The 19,748-nt window shown below is 44.1% G+C and overlaps 1 pseudogene; it reads left to right on the top strand.

Moving 5' to 3' along the window:
• Window positions 1-19,243, top strand: part of LOC135908216 (uncharacterized) — a 30,501-nt pseudogene extending 11,258 nt beyond the window's left edge.
• Window positions 19,244-19,748: the final 505 nt, after the last annotated feature.

Raw genomic sequence — 19,748 nt, 5'->3', positions numbered from 1 at the left:
TTTTAGCTGACAGAGGTTTTGACATTGCAGACACTTTAGGGTTGTACTGTGCTAGACTCCATATCCCTACTTTCACTAGAGGCCAGAGACAACTCACTGCGCTGGATGTAGAAAACACAAGAAAACTGGCCAATGTTCGCATTCATGTAGAACAGGTGATAGGGCTTGTCCGGAACAAATATTTGATAATGAAAGCAGTCCAGCCAATTCACTATGTGGCTAGCAAGGCAGGACATGCATTCACACCACTTGATAAGATTGTAACAGTTTGCTGTGCCCTCATCAACCTTTGTCCATCGGTAGTTCCTGCAAATCCAAAACTGCCCTCGTGAACAGCCTTGCAGACATTCTTGCTGTTTAGAAGTATGGTTATATGGGCTTGGGCTTGTTGGTTACATACAGCAATGGGGGTCATAGCACAAAGAATGTGGGCAATGGGGGTCATGCGTAAAGAATGTGGTGCATCGCCTTGCCATATTGTGCGGGAAGGTTTACATTGGGCAGTCGGAGAGATGCCTGAATGATAGGTTAAAATAACATAACCAAAAATTGAACCGATGTAGGGATGGTCATGTGTCTGTGCATTGCGGTGATTGTGGGTGTAAACCCTTGTTTAAGAGTGCTCTGTTTTGTATAGGAATGTAGATGAAGTTATTCAGATGTGTTGAAGCGGCATTGATAGCGAGGGCCGCTGATACCTGCATCAGTTCCCCTTCGGTTGCTCTGACAGCAAGCAAATTTGCGTTCCTTGAAGCGGCTGGTTTTCATGTGCGGTGATTGGGCCTTATCGGTGTGCGGACCTACAAATACATTTTTTTCTGGGAATAAATACTCAGATGAAAGTTAGCGCCCATCCTTGTTGTCTCGCTCTCATCCGTGTCTTCTGACCCCCGTTGCCATTCTTTGCTGATTGCGCATTTTCATTTGTGATTTCACTGAGTGATTGCTGCCATTGTTCTCCCATTGCATTGTAAATAACTGCATGGTGCACAGTAGACAGTTTGCAAAGTTTTACTCAAGGCATTCTTTTACAAGTATGAACTTTTCACAAGTGCTTTTACATTCGCACAAGCATTCACTCAAGCACTTGGTGTGTGCCTACACACATGCATCTTCTAACAAACATGTGCTTGTAGATGTGTGCTGAATCTGATCTGCAGTGTGTGGTCGCAACATGTGCATATTCTCCCTGTAGTTTACTTGTGAAACAGCTTCTCTTTTCATAGTCCATTTTCTGATTCCTGTTTGTTGACAATAAGGTCTGCACTTTTGCTGCTTGCTTATCAAGGAACATTTTGTCGTTTGAGTGATCTTTATGTGTGTGCACTTGTTCGTCCACTTAGTTGCAAGTGCCTTCGCACCTCAAATAAGTTTTGACTGTGTGCTTGAGTACAATTGGTCTTTTTACCCTCTGCAATACCATATTGATTGTTTTAGTATTAACCACTCCTGTCCTGACTGCAAAATGGTAGCTTGCAGTATTGTGTAAATAATAACAGTAAGTTTATGAATAACTCCTTATTCTGAAACTTTTTCAATTTCAGCAAAAGAAAGCTCAAATTATGGGTATTGGAAATAAATATGGCATACCAGTTCATATAGGTGCATTTACACACTTAAAGCTATTCTTCATTTAGCAATAGTTGTTTACGTGGATCTAGCTGTACATGCAAAATTCACAGTGTGTAGTCTTGATGTTTGTTGCTGTATACATAATGGGCGACAAGGCTTCACGTCACTAAGCTATCCTGTGTTTACACTTGTCACTGTACTGGCCGCTCCAGGTGTAGTCTTGACAACGTTTGACAAGCAGCTGAATGGTGCTGCAGCTCTGTTGGGGTTTGTAGCTTTTTGTTGGCTATTTCCAGTGGCACAGTCCTCACAAAACCACTGTTTCTGTTTTGGAGCCCTCTTAATACCAAGACGAACATAGTGAAACCAGCCATACTTGCAATTTCGGCCTTCGCATGCCAGCATTATGCCAGACTCAGGCCCTCCGCAGAAACAGTACAAGGCTTCCTCTTTGCTATTTTGGCTGCTTTCTGTACTTTTCCCGGTGAAATACTGTGCAAGCAGTTCTGGCATGATCACTTGTGTAAAAAATTTCTTTGTAGAGGACAGCATGGAGCTCAAAAAGGTATCGTCCTTGGCCACCCTTTCTATGTACACTGACAATGGGGTCAAAACAACAAAATCGCAATATGTTGTCTCGCATACCTCCATTTGTGTTTGCACTTGAAAGTAGTATGGGTGCGTTTGTTTCAATGTCAGCTTTCCATTCACATTCTCTAGACAAAAGTTTGGGTCATTGCTCGCCTCTTGTATTTCTCTCCTGGCCTGTGTGTACGGGCATTTAACCTCAACGACGCCTTTGCCGCAGCATGTGCAACTGATAGAAGCATCTGGTGTCACTGCAAGGTATGGGTGTTGTGTGCTCAAGTAAACTCCCGCCTTTAAGAGTTCAAAGTCACTATGATGCCGCTTCATTTCACACATGTAGCTCGTGAATGCGTCACACTCATGCTCCAATCCCCATGTTGTTGATGTGCAGGTGAACTTCTGCTGCTCAGGATAACATATTTTTTTCAAGAGACTTATAGAAGGCTTTTTCAAGCTTCTCGAGCATACACTTTTTGTCACAGAAGCAGTGATTCCGCCAGCACGGTACACAAACCACTTTGGACAACTTGACTGTCCTCTTGTGGCACTTTCGACGTGGTCCACCATTTCTTGACTGATGTGAAGCTCACTAAGGAAGTCCTCACCCCGTTTAATCAGTGTTTCCTAGTCCTCAGACCGAGCTTCCGCAAATGAGAGATCACGCAGAACATGTGGTAGTAGCATTCTTGGTTTCCCAAACTCGCTGTCTCTTGGGTGGACCACGAAGACAGCTGGTGTAGCTCCAGCATCAGCAAGACGTGAATGGAACAGTTGTATTGACTCTTCAGTAGGAGCTAGTGGCAGGGCTTGTGGGAGGCACGTTGATGTGCTTTCAACACCTTGCTGCAGGTGAATTGAGTCCATTTTTCTCTTCCTCATCTTGGATGACGAGAAATCTATGTCTCTTAGGCGCTTGGGCTATGTGCCAGAGCAATTGGCTGGGAGCCAGGCATTTTTTCTTCCTGTGCATGTTCTCGTTTCTCTTAAGCGCACTGATGTCTCTACAGCAAATAGCACAGCACCAATGTGCGAGCATGCTTCCCCTGCACCTGCCATGCAGGTGCAGTGCACTGTTATGATGCTGCCATCTGTGTTTGCTAAGCACCACACTTTCAGGTCTGGCTCCCGAAGCTGCTGAGAATGGCTGACCTGAGAAAAAAAAATTTTTGCTTGGAATTAGTTTTCAAAAGTTTTGTTTGGTTAATGACCCTATCACGAAACTTTATATTGGTGCGTACAACGGTTGCGGCATCTAAACGTGCAACCTGAACTTTACTGTTGGGCAGCTAAGAAAAGCTGCACCACGTTTATATTTAACTGCTCTGTGCACAAAGACTGAACAGAAATATCAGCTAGTGTGGCAAATCGGCTGCGCCTGAATGGAATCGTAGAATAAAAACGAGATATTTCGCTGTCGTTTACGCTTCCTCGTGCACAAAAATGCGTTTTCATTCGCTGTAGCCTTACCTCACCGAGTATGATAACGCGCTCCGACTGGAGCCGCATTGCTGCAATGTTCTGCACCCAGCCACTGGTGAAGTAGTAGTGTGCACCCAGCGATTTATACACCTTCATCTGCTGCAAGGTGACATAGCTGGTTGACAAAACCAGGTAATTGATTATGTCCACCTGCATTGTAGCTGGCAGCAGCTCCACATCTGCAGTCGCATCCGCCCCGACTCTCAGTGTGTAAGGGTCTACGCCGTCGCAGTGTTTGGTCTTCGTCTCGTATCGTGCCCGCGTAGCACCGACAAGACCATCGTAGTACGCAGGGCAAAATTCCGAACACTTTCCTCTTAGCACCGCCACGCTTCAACTGTTGCACACGGCTGTCACAGACGCATTGTACTTCACAGACAAAGAGCAAGCGATCCAAACGTGGTACCGAGCAATGGCAGGCGGTTGGTGCAGACGACGGAGGTGACGTCACATGAAAGTTACGTATTCACTCCCTCTAGTAAATACACAGAAGGATACACTGCAAGATCAGGCAGACTCAATTGGGGAGCACTTTGAGAGCGTGTCAAGTTCAAACCATTATTCACAATCCTTTCTGAAATATAAACAAATAGAAGAATGCAAGCCACTCATAAGAAAATGTCGACAGAATGAACAGTACAACTGCCCTTTTAGTGCTGCCGACTTGATAGCTGCCTTGAGCGCATGCAAGAGCTCTGCACCGGGATCTGATAGAATCATGTATGAAAGGCTCAAAAACTTACTCAATGATACGCAAGTTACACTACTCACGCTTTTCAACACCATCTAGGATGTAGGGTACCTTCCAACCGCATGGAAGGAATCCATTGTGGGCCCTGTTTTGAAACAAGGCAAAGACCCTTCCTCAGTGGCAAGAGACCGCCCGATAGCCGTCACAAGTTGCATTTGTAAGGTGTTTGAAAAAATGATAAATCGGCGAGTCATTCATTTCCTTGAACAGAGCAAAATGCGTGATCCTTATCAGTGCAGCTTCCGAGAAGGGCGCTCCACAACCGATCATCTCGTACGTGTTGAAAGAAATATCCAGGACGCATTTATATATAAACAGTTCTTATTAATATTTCTAGATAAGGAAAAGGCGTATGACACAACGTGGCGTTACGGAATCTTAAGAGACCTGTTAGAAATGGGCATCCGTGGTAATATGCTAAACCTAATAGAAAGTTATCTGTGCAATCGTACCTTCCGGGTAAAAATTGGCAATGTACTTTCATGTCCTTTTACGCAAGAAACGGGTATACCCCAAGGAGGCGTGCTCAGCTGCACGCTCTTTATTGTGAAGATGAACACGCTTCCTGCTTCGTTACCACCGGCCATCTTTTACTCTGTCTACGTGGACGACATTAAAATAGCTTTCAAATCTTGTAACCTCGCAGTGTGCGAGAGACAGGTACAGCATGGCCTCGACAAAAGGTCAATGTGGGCAGAGAAGAATGGATTTAAGATCAATCCTAACAAAAGCTCTTGTGTTCTTTTTACAAGAAAGAGAGGACTGATTCCACATCCTTCCTTAGAACTGTGTGGACAACAGATACCTGTAAACAAAGAACACAAATTTCTAGGTGTTATACTTGACTACAGACTCACTTTCGTCCCCCACATTAAACATCTTAAAGAAAAATGTCTAAAAACAATGAACATAATGAAACGTCCATCCCAGTCTACATGGGGTAGTGACAGGAAGTGTTTAATGAATCTTTATAAAAGCCTCATTCGGTCACGACTAGACTACGGTGCCGTGATTTATCATTCTGCCACCCCGGGCATGCTAAAGATGCTAGACCCAGTCCACCATCTAGGAATCCGACTGGCCACTGGTGCTTTCAGAACAAGTCCCATACAAAGTTTATATGTAGAATCAAATGAGTGGTCCCTTCATCTGCAGAGAACATACACCAGCCAAACATATTTTCTGAAAGTCCACTCTAATCCTCAGCATCCGTGTTTTAATACCGTTAACGAGATGACATATGCTACACTCTTTCGTAATCATCCCTCCGTAAGACAGCCTTTCTCGCTGTGTGTGAGGGAGCTTAGTCATGAAATGCATGTTCCACTCCTCGAGCTTCGCCTAATGCTTCCAGCCAAGCTGCTACCTCCTTGGGAGTGGCAGCTGATACAATGGGATAATATCTTTCATGCAAGTTACAAAACACGCTCCAGAGATTGAAATCCAAATGCATTTCCGGGAACTCCAGCACAAACACTCCTGCACGGAGTTCTACACAGACGCATCGAAGACACACGACGGGGTGTCCTACGCAGCCGTCGGTCCATCCTTCTCGGAATCCGACGTACTGCATCCGGAAACTAGTATCTTTACGGCTGAGGCCTACGCACTGCTGTCGGCCGTAAAGCATACAAATAAATCAAAACTCCAGAAATCAGTTATATATACGGACTCCCTTAGTGTTGTGAAGGCCTTGATATCTTTCTGTAACCACAAAAATCCGGTAATTAATGAACTCTACTCCGTACTGTGTAAAGCACATATATCTAACCAACATGTGATTATATGCTGGGTGCCTGGACATAGGGGCATCGAGGGTAACATTTTAGTGGACCAGATGGCCACATCAATCTCATTGCATGCAGTTAATCCTACTGCTTCGATCCCTGTCACAGACCTGAAGCCTTTCTTAAGAAGAAAACTGCAAAACCACTGGCAACGTATATGGGACGCAGAAGTAAATAACAAACTGCACGTGATAAAGCCGCAGTTAGGTTCTTGGCCCTCCGTAACAAAATCACGGCGAACAGAAGTCCTATTCTGTCGCCTCAGAATAGGACACACATTTGGCACGCATAACTTTTTACTCACTGAAAATGATCCTCCAACCTGCGGTACATGCGGAGAGAAGCTGACGTCCTCCACATTCTCCTGGAGTGTCGGGCAGTCAAATCTGAGAGAAGGAAACATTTTTTCTTAGCATACCGGCAGCGCATCCCCCTACATCCTGTAATGCTACTCGGCCCAGAACCGCTATTTGACACCAACGCAGTCCTAAGTTTTCTGAAAGATGTTGTGTTGCATGTTGTTAACCCCACATGTTCATAGCGGGTCCTCTCTTCAGAGGATGCCGCTGTTTGCTGTCGTATAGCACATGCCTCTGGGCCCTTATGTTTCAAGGGTTCTGGTGAGGCAGCAGTGCTCCAAGTAATTTTACCTTCTCATATATTTTCTATGTTGCATCATTTTTCTACGATGGGTTTTATTGTTCATAGTATTCGTCATTAGTCATGGCCATAATTTTATAGCACGTAGATTTTACGCACTTTACAGTGACTACTTTTAGGCCCCTTTACAGCCAAGTCACATCTGCTTCACAGAACTCATCATTCCACCATGAAATCACTAACACTGTCTTGGCACTCTTTGGCCATATCTGGCCCTAGCGCCACTAAACCACACACATTCATTCAATGGGTCTGTGTCAGCAAATATTCTAGGGACCATAGCAGTGGTGGCTTCGAATTATGCAACTTCGGACCTAGCTGCGGTCACGGCAAAAATGATTTCCGCATTCGCAATTTCAGAGGTTCTTATACATTGGATCCCTGGGGCACATGGTGGTGCTGTGAAGACGTCCGTTTTATCAGCATGTCCGAAAAGTTGATCGTTGACCATAAAAGGTTGTTCGATGTTGTTCGTCTGACTCCTGTCCCACTCCAGTATGCCGGAATTGTTACAATGATCTTACTTGCCTTTTTGCTGCGTTGTGGTCTATTTACGTTTGCTGTTGTCTGCATGTGGGTTTCTTATTTACCTTTCTTGTTTAGTTTTCACTCCTGTATGCGCATATATTCTGGGTAGGTCCAAGTAAGAACTGCACTGGTGTTGTGCACTTTTATTCATCCGTTGTCCTAGCGCCGAGTTTTGTCTGTATCCATGAAGACAATCTATCTAGCCCAATTCGCACACTTAATGCACACCGTTATATTCTTATCTCTTATGATGCACCAATTATACTGAAGCATGCGCATCACACCACAACGAGCCGTGGCTCTCGAAAGAAAGTGGACAGATGCAGCTCACCACCAACATACTCAGTAGAGCGAGCAGCGCGTACATAACAGTGAGCGGTAAAAGAAATGCGTTCCTACCACACTTGGAAAAGAGGTGGATGATAAGTGGCCAAGAAGCAGGTACAAGAGAAGCATAGTCACATACAGCCTTTGTTGCCGATGTGTAAAAGCGCCGAACATTTGAAACTTTCGAAGTACTTTACAAAATGAACTCTCCTCATCTTGTGGACGGGGTCCTCATTAAGCAGCCTTTCCATGTAAAGACTCAGGCTTCATGACAAGCTCTTGAGTGCTCACGCTGCACAGGCTTCACCAGTACACAGGCAAGCAGCAAACACAATAGCATGCTTTTGCAAATAATATTATAATAACAAATACATCTATTGCATGCATGCTAAGGTATTCCCAGGATGCAAGCTGGTAAAGACCAATACATTTACCTGGGTTGTGCGGTGAACAAAGGTAGGGGGGATGAGGCGCAAGACATTCACCTGTTTGTGGTCCTTCCTTCATTGTGACTGGCACTCTCTTCCCCCGATGCTCGTCAGGCTGTGCCGATCCCTGCGCCCCTTCCTTGATCTTTTGCTCAGTCCAATCAGTACGTGGGTCTCCAGACACGTGACGGTCTACGTTTGCTACTGACCCGCAATAGGATATTGCACCCGCAGTGGGCAAGCAGTCTGGCTACCCACAGAGACAGAAGCAGCAGTGCAGAAAATTTTAATTCCTGTGAGTTGGAAGGCCAGCAAGAACAGGGATAAAGCTGTAGCACTGATTTCAGATGCCACACAATCTTGAGCGACTTGCATCTGCTGTAAACTGCTTGAAAAACCTGCACCTTGAGTTGCTTTGCACAATTAAAGGCCTATAAATATAATGTTACTTTTTGTGCAACAGTTCTGTAAAGGAACTCTTTGCAGCTAAACATATCAACATATTTACAAAAGCAGCTTGGTACATCAAAGGCATTCTATCAGTTTAGTACGCCTATAACTCTCAATCATTAGTCAATTATCTGGGCATGTCAAGTCATGGAAGGTGCAATTTTTTTAGCATTGATGTGCAGGCCGCATAGAACATTTCAAACGGTCCTTTATAGTCGAGTGGAAAAAAATGCATCACAGAGGATTATGATGCAGAATTTGTTAACAGCTGCAGTGTAATGGCAAAGGCTTTTCTGTAAATCTTGTCTTACTTGAAATCCACATTCGTTCAATGATGTGGCATCTGACTGAAGTCATGTATGCATCAATTCAGGAGTGGTCCATATACTAAAGCAGTATTATTTTAGTAAAATAGACATGTAGATCAATAGTAGCCTTGGTGGCCTTGCCTTGAATATTTTTAAGCACATGGATGTGCTTTTTTTTTTTTATTGAATCCTACTTCATGTATAGGATAGTGGTCAGTGTTCTAAAATTTTTTACAGTGCAATAAGGAATTGGCATTTACATTTGAGTTGCCAGAGGTAGAGAAACTACCATTTCATGACATGGCGTTCATCACTATCCGAGTGCACAGCCCATGGTCTCGAAAGCTTCCCCATAGCTGCAACTCTGAGCATTTTTTTTATTGAATCCTACTTCATGTATAGGATAGTGGTCAGTGTTCTAAAATTTTTTACAGTGAAATAAGGAATTGGCATTTACAATTGAGTTGCCAGAGGTAGAGAAACTACCATTTCATGACATGGCGTTCATCACTATCCGAGCGCACAGCCCATGGTCTCGAAAGCTTCCCCATAGCTGCAACTCTGAGCATTTAAAGGTAGTCATGAGTGGTATAGCTTATCTTTCTTTGCACGCTGCTTAGACCAAATCTGTCAAGAAAAGAATCAATAAAATTTTTCAAAACCAGGTCACCAGGCTCTTACAAAGTGCAGGATATGAGGAATATGTATTGCAATGAACAGCACAGAAATTGGTCAACCCTGCTGGATCCACAAGAACCTAGAGTCATGTGTTGTAGTACAGTATATGCACAAGTTAGCTTTTGACCTCAAGAATTTAACAAGTTGGTAAGACTTAAAGATGGTTCTTTCGGCACCCAACGAATTTGTAAAACTGTGTGTTAAACTAGACCACAAACTATCAATAAAAAGCCAAGTCAATTTCATGATGGGAAATGCAAGACTAAGCATTTATCCTCTATTCATAAATGTAGAAATTCCATGGTTTATAATTTGCTTCTATTGTGCTGTCGAATATGCACAGGCCAAACTGTTCGGCGGGTAAATACGCATTTGTTGGAATGCAAACAGCTCCCCGAATATAATATTGGTTCACGCCTAAAGGGCCCCCGTTCCAAGTGTGGTTGCTTGCTGTTATTTCGTGAGACCTCAATACTTTTAAATCGCAGGGATCAACTCACAAGGGAAGTCACCGAAGCTTTCCATATATCCAAACTAAACGACGCATGTATCAGCCAGCTGTAGGTCATGTTGCACAAGCACTAATTATTTTTAGAAGGCTAGCATGAAAGTAAATATTGCGTGGAATAAACAGATTACAATGTATGTATATGTAATAAATATTTTCCTTGTGTTATGAAATGCAATTTTCTATCATACGGTGGTGCGCTGGCTCGTGTATTCTAGAAAATAATTAATTTCTGAAATAAAACTCAGTTGCGAGTTGCAGCATTTGTGTTGTCCACTCTCTTCTTTGCGCTGTTGTTTTTGTGCCCTGCCCCCATTTTCAGTGTAACCTAATACCACAAGTGCAACTCTGAACTTCACCGAGTTTAAACTTTCCTGTTGACTAATAAAGGTGCAGCTGCATGACCAAACATATTCCCAAACAGAAGAGCGACCCCATTTTCGTGAAGTCCACAAATTTTTCAGATGTAGGAAAGGTGCTTGTTGGACTATGGACAAGATTGTCTATGGGGCTGTGTGTGTCGACTGCACACAACCATACAGAACACATCTCATGGCTGTGCACAAAACTTGGGCCAAATAAATGTTACTGTGGTGTCAAAGAGCCTTCGAGCCTGTGGTGTTAAAATGTTACCTTCGAAACACAAAAATCAACATTTATGATAGCGAAACTAAAAGATACCTTTACCATTGCTTACCGGAAATGATCTAGAACACAATATAATAAGAACCAGTGGAACGCCTGAGCATGACTGAGATCTCACAGGCACTAAACATGCTAAAGGTATCGGGTGCCATGTCCTTGAATCTGTCATATCCATTAACTAACTGCATATAAAGGCTGTTACAAAAGTTGGGCATGCAATTACCAGACCTGCAACACTTCCAGGGTTGCATCGATACTACTTATTTATAGTTGATTTAGCCAAAGTGAAATTTCGCTGCTGCTGGCCTTCAATAAATTTGAAGCCATCGTACGTGTTCTTCTTCTCATCCTCGTCGCTTCAGCGCTTTCTTTTCTTCAAGCATGCTACACCAACTCGCCAACATCAAGCTCCGGCCTTTAACAAAATTTTATGTTACATAAAAACACTGCAAGGAAGATGTAGAAAAGCACAAGTTTCTTTTATTATACACTCAAAAACAAAAAGTCTAGTGCCACTTTGAAATACATATGACAAACAAGTAATTATTTACAAGACAGGTGTGAAAATAAAAAAATGAAAATAACAAAAAACAGGAACCACCTTTTGTCTCACCATAACTTGGGAAAAAGAGAAAGCTGCAGGGCCTTCTCACACAACAAATGAGAGCCATTTGCTTCACAATTTAGTTGGCCCACATTTATGTCTTCTTTTTTTTGCCATTTTAAGCAATTCTCGCTGTTTTTAATTCAGCTTGAAGAGACTTTCTGTATTAAGTACATGTGACACCCCTGGCTCATCAAATGAGAAATATACATGCTGGTACAGGTAGATTATATGTGGTTTGTATAAGGATTGTGTGCCTTTGCATTTTCGTATATGCATCTATGCAAATAAAAGCATTGGTGCCTAATTTTCATAGTAAAACCATGGACAAAACTGAAGTGTGCTGATTTACAATATGTACTTCACCAACAAAAACGAAGGGGACATGGCAATCACTTTCGAGAGATGACGGTGACTCTGGCTAGAATGCAGCCAGTGAAATGATGCACTAGGAGAAGTCACATGTCATTTTGCCACAGTTCTTTGGCCATGGCCGAAGTCATCGCTGTTTGCCAAGTTACAATGAGACAGAGTCTGCGTACCTGATAACATTGGTACTTCTGGTACCACATACCAAAAATACCAGCTTCCAGAACTGAATACTTTTCAGAACTCTATGGCTGTAATGTTGGAAAGCCTAAACTATTGCACTAATTCTGACAAACTCAATATGTAGTTTCTAACTTCTTCACTGCTGGACACACACCCAGACACACAAAAAAAGTACTGGTACTATCTGATAATTTCACAGGTATTCTTGGCCTGTGGGCCTCAAGCTGTCAAAGAGGGAACTCATGACAATACTAAAATAAAATCGACAAGTATGCGGTGTTGCTGTAATTTAAATTGAGTGGTGGAAAGTGCAGGCGAGCTACTTGCTGAGCAGTCTTTATGAAACATATTCAGGACTAATACCACCCCTCCTCCGCAGTTTAAGAGATAAGGGTACTACACCGATTTCTGTCACTAGGGTGCGTAGATAACTTCTTCCATCAGCAGATTGTACCAGCTCCAATCACAGCATGGGCATTGCACTGCTGGCACTCCGGCAGTGGCACTAGGCTTGATATCTTGCTATTAGCCAAGATCAGTGACTGCTATTACAGTTCCAACAAGCTGCACATGTTGCACAATGAATAAAATGCTCGCAAATTTCAGCCACATAACTTTCAACCAGGCTTTGAAAAGTGTCCCTCAAGTGCAACCTGTAAACTGACTGAGCCCACAGCTCAACAGTGATAGCATGATCGCAAAGTACTAAGGGTGTGGCTGGAGCTCTTGGTACACATCCGACAATGAATGTAACAGTTGAGACTGCGCATACAAAACAAGCAGTGTGTTAAAGGCACATCATAAACCCCTAAGAAATGCATGCATCACAGTCAGCTTTTTGTATGTACCGAGGAAACATGAATGTAAAGTGGCAAGACACGAAGGATGAAGACAACAGTGAGTTGAAGGATCTCCTAGGTAATATTGGCGAAAGCTGAAAATGAAGCAAGACAAAATAAGCCTTTTGCTCTCTTGCGCTTCCATATTCCCCTACCCTGTGTACATGGCGTGAACCAGAACAAGGGTTGGTTGTGGGCTGAAGCTATGGCATATGAAGTGACAAGCATATGCAGCAATTCCCCATCTAACAACTTTAAGGCACCCTGCAACACCTTTTAACCCATTAATGCTCCATGTTGCAGACCTGCAAAACTCGGTTCAGTACCATGCCGTTTGAAAGGATCCTGATGCATTGTTAAAAGTCGTGCGTACTACCATCAATGGAGGGTTTCTCTTTCTGCCAAATTACATTTTTTTTTTCCGCTTGGGGATTGACAGTCATAGTTTCTGGTAAATATAGAAGTTTTGAGGAAGAGAAAACAGATTTAGGAGACATACAAAGGTGCTACAGTGAAAAGCACACATAGCAAACCTGAATAATTCAAGCAGGCTAGAAGACTATCTGTCACTGCTCCATCTCAAAGGGGTTGCCAATAAATAATTATCATCACACAGTTTGCAAAATGGCAGTGAATCTGTTCTGTACTTTGTGACATGTGTTCGTATAACTACCACTGAGGCCTTGATATGGTTTGCTCAGTTTGCTCTTTTCAACTATTTTTCAGCCATCCACTGCCGTAACAACTTTGGTGTTCTGTTTCAGTTCCAAGAGAGAGGCTGAAACGTTTTCTTCGTGCGAACATGCTGGATATGATCGACACCAATGAGAGGGATTTTTCTGCTGGCCAGAGCAGCAAAGATGAAGTGTCTAAAGACGGCAGTGACAAAGAAGAGGCCAATTTAACTGAAACTGATGAGGTTGAGGGTCTGAGCACGACAGCTCTTCCTGCAGGGGATCTAAAATCAGAATACGTGAAGAAGCAAACACATGGATAAAGAAGGAGACTTTGATCAGGAGGCAGTATTATTAGAGAGTCATTTTCCACTGCCATCTGTAGAGCCATTGATCATGAAGCAATCCATGTGGAAAGCCGCTTCAAAAACGCAGGACACCACTAAACATTACTGCTAAGGAATTAACATCTCTGCTTGCAATGTTCTTTAGGCTAGGTTTGTAGACATGCACAGGGTTCATGCATACCGGGAAAATGGAGGCAGATATGAACTTGTGGCCCTGATTAGACCCAAAACAGGTTTGAAAAAGTGACTAGTCACTTGCATGTTTTCAATAATGATGCGGCACCAGAAAAAAATTTTAAAAGACATGAGTTGGAAATTGTGTCCTTGGCTGCCTTCTTTGTGCAGCATTATGGTTGGGATAAGCCAAGAAAAAAAGTCTGCAGTGGATGAAATAGGATGACTCAGGATTTATACTAGCCATCTGTGGTTCCTCCATGTCAAGCCCACGCATGGTACACGGCCGTTTTTGCACTTCGCTTTCACTGAAATGCACCCCCTATAGAGAAAAGCCAATGCACAACGTAGCAAGCAGGGGAAGTCGCATATCAGGCAAACTAGCTGCTGCTTTATTGATCGTGCATGGGAACATGAGCTTTCCATAAGAAACAACAGTATTGTGCATTTGCCTGCACATTGTATATTTTGCATGTGGGCTCCACGGTTTTGGAGAATCAAGATTCTGAGGAGAATCGAGAATCGCAGTGCTACAGAGCCGATGGAACCGCTTTATATTGCATCGAGATGGAGTGCCCATGTATTAGTGAAACTTCTGCATTTTTGTTTAGCATGCATGGCATGCTGCGGTGACATAATCATCATGCTCCTTTTCCGATAGATTTGCTTGTTCGTGCATGTGTAGTAGGCTCCTTGTATGAATGCCTCTGACAGAAAGAAAAATTTGTTGAAAGTTTGTGCTTGTCCGTGTCAACACCCTCTCGTCTTTGCCTGTCTTTGGCACGGCATATTCCAGTTTTATCTTCTTTTTTTTTTCGGCCTAACTTTCCGCTCTTCAAGCCCAACCTCCCTGTCCCCCATGCACCCACGTGAGCCTGGTGAGTGCTATCAATCAAGCGCTCAGACAGCTACATCCTGCTGTATCGATTTGGCTGCTCTCGCAAGCACGGGAGAATGTGACAGGGTCACTATTGTCCTTCGTGTCTCCCTCCGTCGCTGCCGCCCAAAGAACATGGTTGGGCTAGGTCCTGCAGGGGAGAGTGTGGTGTTTACGCCATTTCCTTCATTCGCCCTTTCCCTGTACCCTTTCCTCCAATGCATAGCTAGCACACCGACTGCGTGGCGTGAGCGGCGTGAGTCTTCTCCGTTCTTGTCAGCGCACTGCTATCGTGAAAAATGCTCGCTTGCAGTCATCATTCCTACTGAGAAGCCTACATATTGAAATACACAGCAAAGTGGCCACGGATTTTTGTGAGTGTTGGAATTAATTATAGGCGAAACAACAAGTAGAAAGAAGTCGGCGCTGGTGGCCACCATCTCCGATGTGGGCTGAACTCGGATACACACAAGCGTGGATCTTACAATGGTGAGTGCATTTGCTTTCAGCATGTTATAAGTTTTATAAGGAGACAGACAGAGTGAATTAGGAAACGGTGCATTGTGTGTTTTACAAGCAAAGTTGTTTCAATGGGCTGAATTTCAGGATACTCTTGCCTTAAAAGTTATGTCTAGCTAGTCAAGCGCTTTTTCTTTTTGGTTTTTAATTCCAAGATTTGTGTGTATATTACTGTTGAAGTTCTAACATTTGTCATGGTTTCGCTGCGTCCTTAACATTTATTTTTTTGCCATTTATGCTCAGCACTGCATCGATTTGGGACAGCCTAAAGAACAATGTGTGGTGACGATTGCAATGTTATATTGCATTTGCCTGCCATAATTTTGGGGCATTGATGTGCGGATTATAAACTTAGGTTGACTAAAAATTCAAAACAGTTCTTTATGTGTAGTGGTTACATTTCAGATATGATAATACATATTTTTCAGCACCCTTTATTTAGATGAATACATTTTCATATAACCGCTACATCCTTGTCAAGTTCCCCGTAGTGGTGGAACGTAATTCTTTCAGGAATAAGCAGGCAATTTAAAATGAAATGGTGATCTTCACAGCTGGAAAATGCTGCTATCGCAGTAAGTGAGCGCACAGCCAAAAGAATTACTGAAGTATGCTGTCTTATTTTATTTACTCCTTACCCACGGAAATTTAGGTGCTGATAAAATGCTTGCATAGACCCATCAACTTTTACTGAGCAGGAACGCTGTGAGCTGAATTGACAATTCTTTTGTGATGTTTTAGGATGAATGTTATAAACTGCTGCCAACTCGAGCAATACCACGCGGTATATATATATTAGTGAAACAGCCTTGGCTAATGCAGAGTGCCTGTAGCTATCTAGCTCCTTTTTTATTCGCAGCCTTTGAATAGTGTCCGGAGTAGAACATGTGTAAACTCTGTGAATTTCACCCAAATTCCAGGACTTTGATTTTGTCATGCAATGCGCGCTGCCTGATCCTGTAAGTCATACTGAGGAATTGAGCTTCTTCTCAGTGTTCTAGGCCAAGCATCATTTCCAGCAAGCACACACGGCAGTATTTCTTTCTTTCCGTACAATAAATCCCTATTTTTGCTAGTGCCTCCTGACGCAACTTCTCAGATTTCACATGAAAAATTTTGCACTAAAGCTGCATTGTGTCTACAGTGTCTGAAACTAGGATATTTGTGCTGTAGTAGCTTTTGCTACAATATTTAAATTTGAAAGTGCTATGCTGACTAGGTGCGGGGCATAAACAAGGCGGACGGATCCTGCACATATCATGTTTGTGTGTAAATATTCTCTGTTACACCTTCTGCAAAATATGCTATATATGTTGAAATATTAAAGAGCGTTACCTGACAAATCTCTAGCAAGAAAATTTCTTCATTCACCCTTTCGAATTATCTGCTCAAACTTCTATTCTTGCAGCATGGCGATTTTTCAACATGAAAACATTGCCACATACATTTGTCATACCAACTCCTCTAATCATATTTCTTTTCATTTTACAGCGCAAGCATTTCCTTGAAGTAAGGGTGAAGTCGCTATGGGAAGTGGTAGCAAATTCAACGAAACCAGCGCGTTATCGGGGTCCTCGGGGGCCTGACCAGCCCACCGTCCTGCAAGCACTGACCAATCTGCCTACCGATGTTAGTTCCCTGGCCTGAAAGCCCTGGCCAGGCCACCGTCCTCGGCACCTTGCCCAATTTCTATCCTCAAGGCCGTGCCTGATCCACCACCATCTACCTAGCTTCACGAGAGCTGGCCCTTTGGCGCCTGCCTGTAAATAAACTGTTTGAATATAACCGAACATCACCCATTTAGGCCCATGGAAAATGCTTGTTGGTGCAAACTTATTCGTAAATAAACTGCCAGAAAAGTGAATATTCAGTACTATTTTATTATTATTTGCATGTATACAGGACTTCTGCTTCTTGACATATTATCTTTTTGTCGAGCTTTCCTAGCTGCTGTTGAGGCAGATAGTATGAGGACAATTACTATCAAAAATGCCGCTAGCAAAAGGTTCCCAGTAAAAATGCCTGTGGACTCCAGAGCCAGTGAATTTACACTGTACATCCCTACCCTATCCGGAACTACCTGTACATCCCTATCCAACACTATAAAACCTTTTTGTGTCTGTGCTTCACTTAATAGTCAACTGGAACTGTGAACACCCCTTTTGTTACCATAAGCACTGCCACAAAAGGTTTTGGTAATGTCTAATAAGTCATCAGTTGTTCTTATCAAAATGTGCATTAGCCAACTTTTAGCGTAAAGTTAGCAAGGCTTAAAAAATGTCTTGATCAAGACACCTACTACAATCTTCAGTAAGCCATCCATGACATATTTTAGATGTCAAATAGTTGCTTCTGTGTTTTATGGTTGCCGACGCTTTGAACTTGCAGGCACAAGTTGGAATCGGCTAGCGCAAGGCAGGGGTAATCGGGGATCGCAAGGAGAGGCTTTCATCCTGCAGTGGACATAAAATAGGCTGATGATGATGATGATGATTGTGCACTAGCCGCCTTATTTTCCACTCAAAGGAAGGGGCCACTCTCCACAGCAACAGATGTGAGTGATGACATATGTAAGGCTGAGGAGGCCATGGTGGTGCTCCACACTAGCTCTTTCGAAAAAACCAATGGCAACAAAGCTCCAGGAAGCTTGAAGGCACAGCTACACTTTCTGTTGAACAAATGGCTGCAAAAAGCTCAGGGACACCGTTTTGTGGTATATGCCGTCACAGAGAGTGCACCTGAAAGGAACCTCTTAACGATCCACGTAGGGAAGAGAATGTGGCTGTGAGGCAAATGTGAGAGGAGGTGGGACCCTGAGTGGAATTCGTGGCCACCAGATGGCTGTGTGTGGCGGGCACCAGGGCCCAACTAATCAGGCTGACACGGTGGAGGAGCTGGGCCAGTGCCTAGGCCTCAGGCTATGTGCTTTTCTAAGCCTTCAGGTGTCTGCCAGGCACCAAAGGTTCCTGGATTAACCCCATTCACACCCAGCTGCAGGAACCCTGATGACGGCTCTGGGGTGGGCCATCATGCAAATGGAGGAAGGACGATCTCCCGAAGAAACAGGCAAAGATGCCCCCAAGGAAGCCACCTTCAGTGGTAGAGGCCACCCTCCCCGCTAGGAGGGCACAGTGGAAGGTGCATGTGCACATGTGGAGACAGCATAAGCATAAAGGAGGGCAGGGGAGGTTTTCCATCTCAACATGCAAAGAGGGCACCCAGAGGCAGAGGAGGAAGAATTGTATTGCATTATTAGGTAGGAGAATATTGCGGCAGCCTGCCTAGCATAAACCCACCTGCATGATGCTGACGCACCCCCACCCAACAAACGGTATGTCTGCACTGGAGTGAACCGCGCCAAAGGAGAGCGGAAGGGCGGGGGCCTCGGCTTTCTCAGCAGGGTGGACACACAGTGGTACAGAGCCCCTGGGGCCCATGAGAAGCACATGTGGATAACAGGACTTCCGGGCAAGCAAGGATGTACACCAGAAGAATGTAGAGGCCCTGACCTGCATATACAGGGACACCACTGATCTAAGCAGGCCTGTGGTGGTGGTGGTGGTGGTGGGAGATTTGAATGCCCACGTCGAGGCCTTGGATGGGACAACGGACAAGGCTGGCAGGCTGCTGCTCGAGTGTGCAGGGGGATGGGCCTCACTATGGGCAACACAAGTGAATAATGCACCAGATGGGCAGTCATCTTGCATAGATTATTGTTTCATGTCCCCCATCTTCCTCCCAACTTGCCTATATATGAGCATTGACAGCACTGGTCTTGGTAGCAACCATCACAGCATATCTCTGTCGTTTGGATCTTGCCCACCCAAGATGGAGTACAGTACGTCAGTGGCCAGCTCCAAGACCCTGTCCAACGAGGCTGCTGACAGAGTGATGGCTGTACTCGAAGAACAAGTAACATACATGGAGGTGCAAAATTATCAGCACTAACAGCACTAGTTATAGCAGGCACTTTATGAAGAGTGTGGAGCTGGCCAGGTGTCTAGGGGCAAAAAGAGGACCCACTGGAAGGCCTGGTGGGAGAGGAAAGTTGCCACCGCTTTAGCCTTCCACAAGCAGTGTTCCAGGCAGCATCAGCTGGCTCTGCAGCATGTAGCAGTGGATACCCATGCCTGCAAAACTGCGGGCACCATATCTGATTGCGAAGAACAACACGGCAACAATAGTGCAACAAAAGATGAGCAGCGTAAACAGAAGGCTACTGCAAACTGTAAAGGCGGCAAGATGCGACTCTGTCCGCACGTTCTGGCACCACATAAAAGCCCAGCAGGTGAACTCCAGCCACACCAGCAGCCAGTTCAGGGACCCAACCACCGGGCATGTATTCGGTGCAGAAGAATGCCTCCACCTGGTTGAAAAGTGCATGGTCTCTAAGCTGCAGTCTGTGGACGGCCTTCATGAGTCTGGCAATGCGAAACCTGCAGGGCATCTTCCC

Source organism: Dermacentor albipictus, chromosome 2, assembly GCF_038994185.2.
Source record: "Dermacentor albipictus isolate Rhodes 1998 colony chromosome 2, USDA_Dalb.pri_finalv2, whole genome shotgun sequence".
NCBI classification, from domain to species: domain Eukaryota; kingdom Metazoa; phylum Arthropoda; class Arachnida; order Ixodida; family Ixodidae; genus Dermacentor; species Dermacentor albipictus.
The sequence above is the reverse complement of the archived record's forward strand: the minus strand, read 5'-3'. Positions and strand labels throughout refer to the sequence as shown.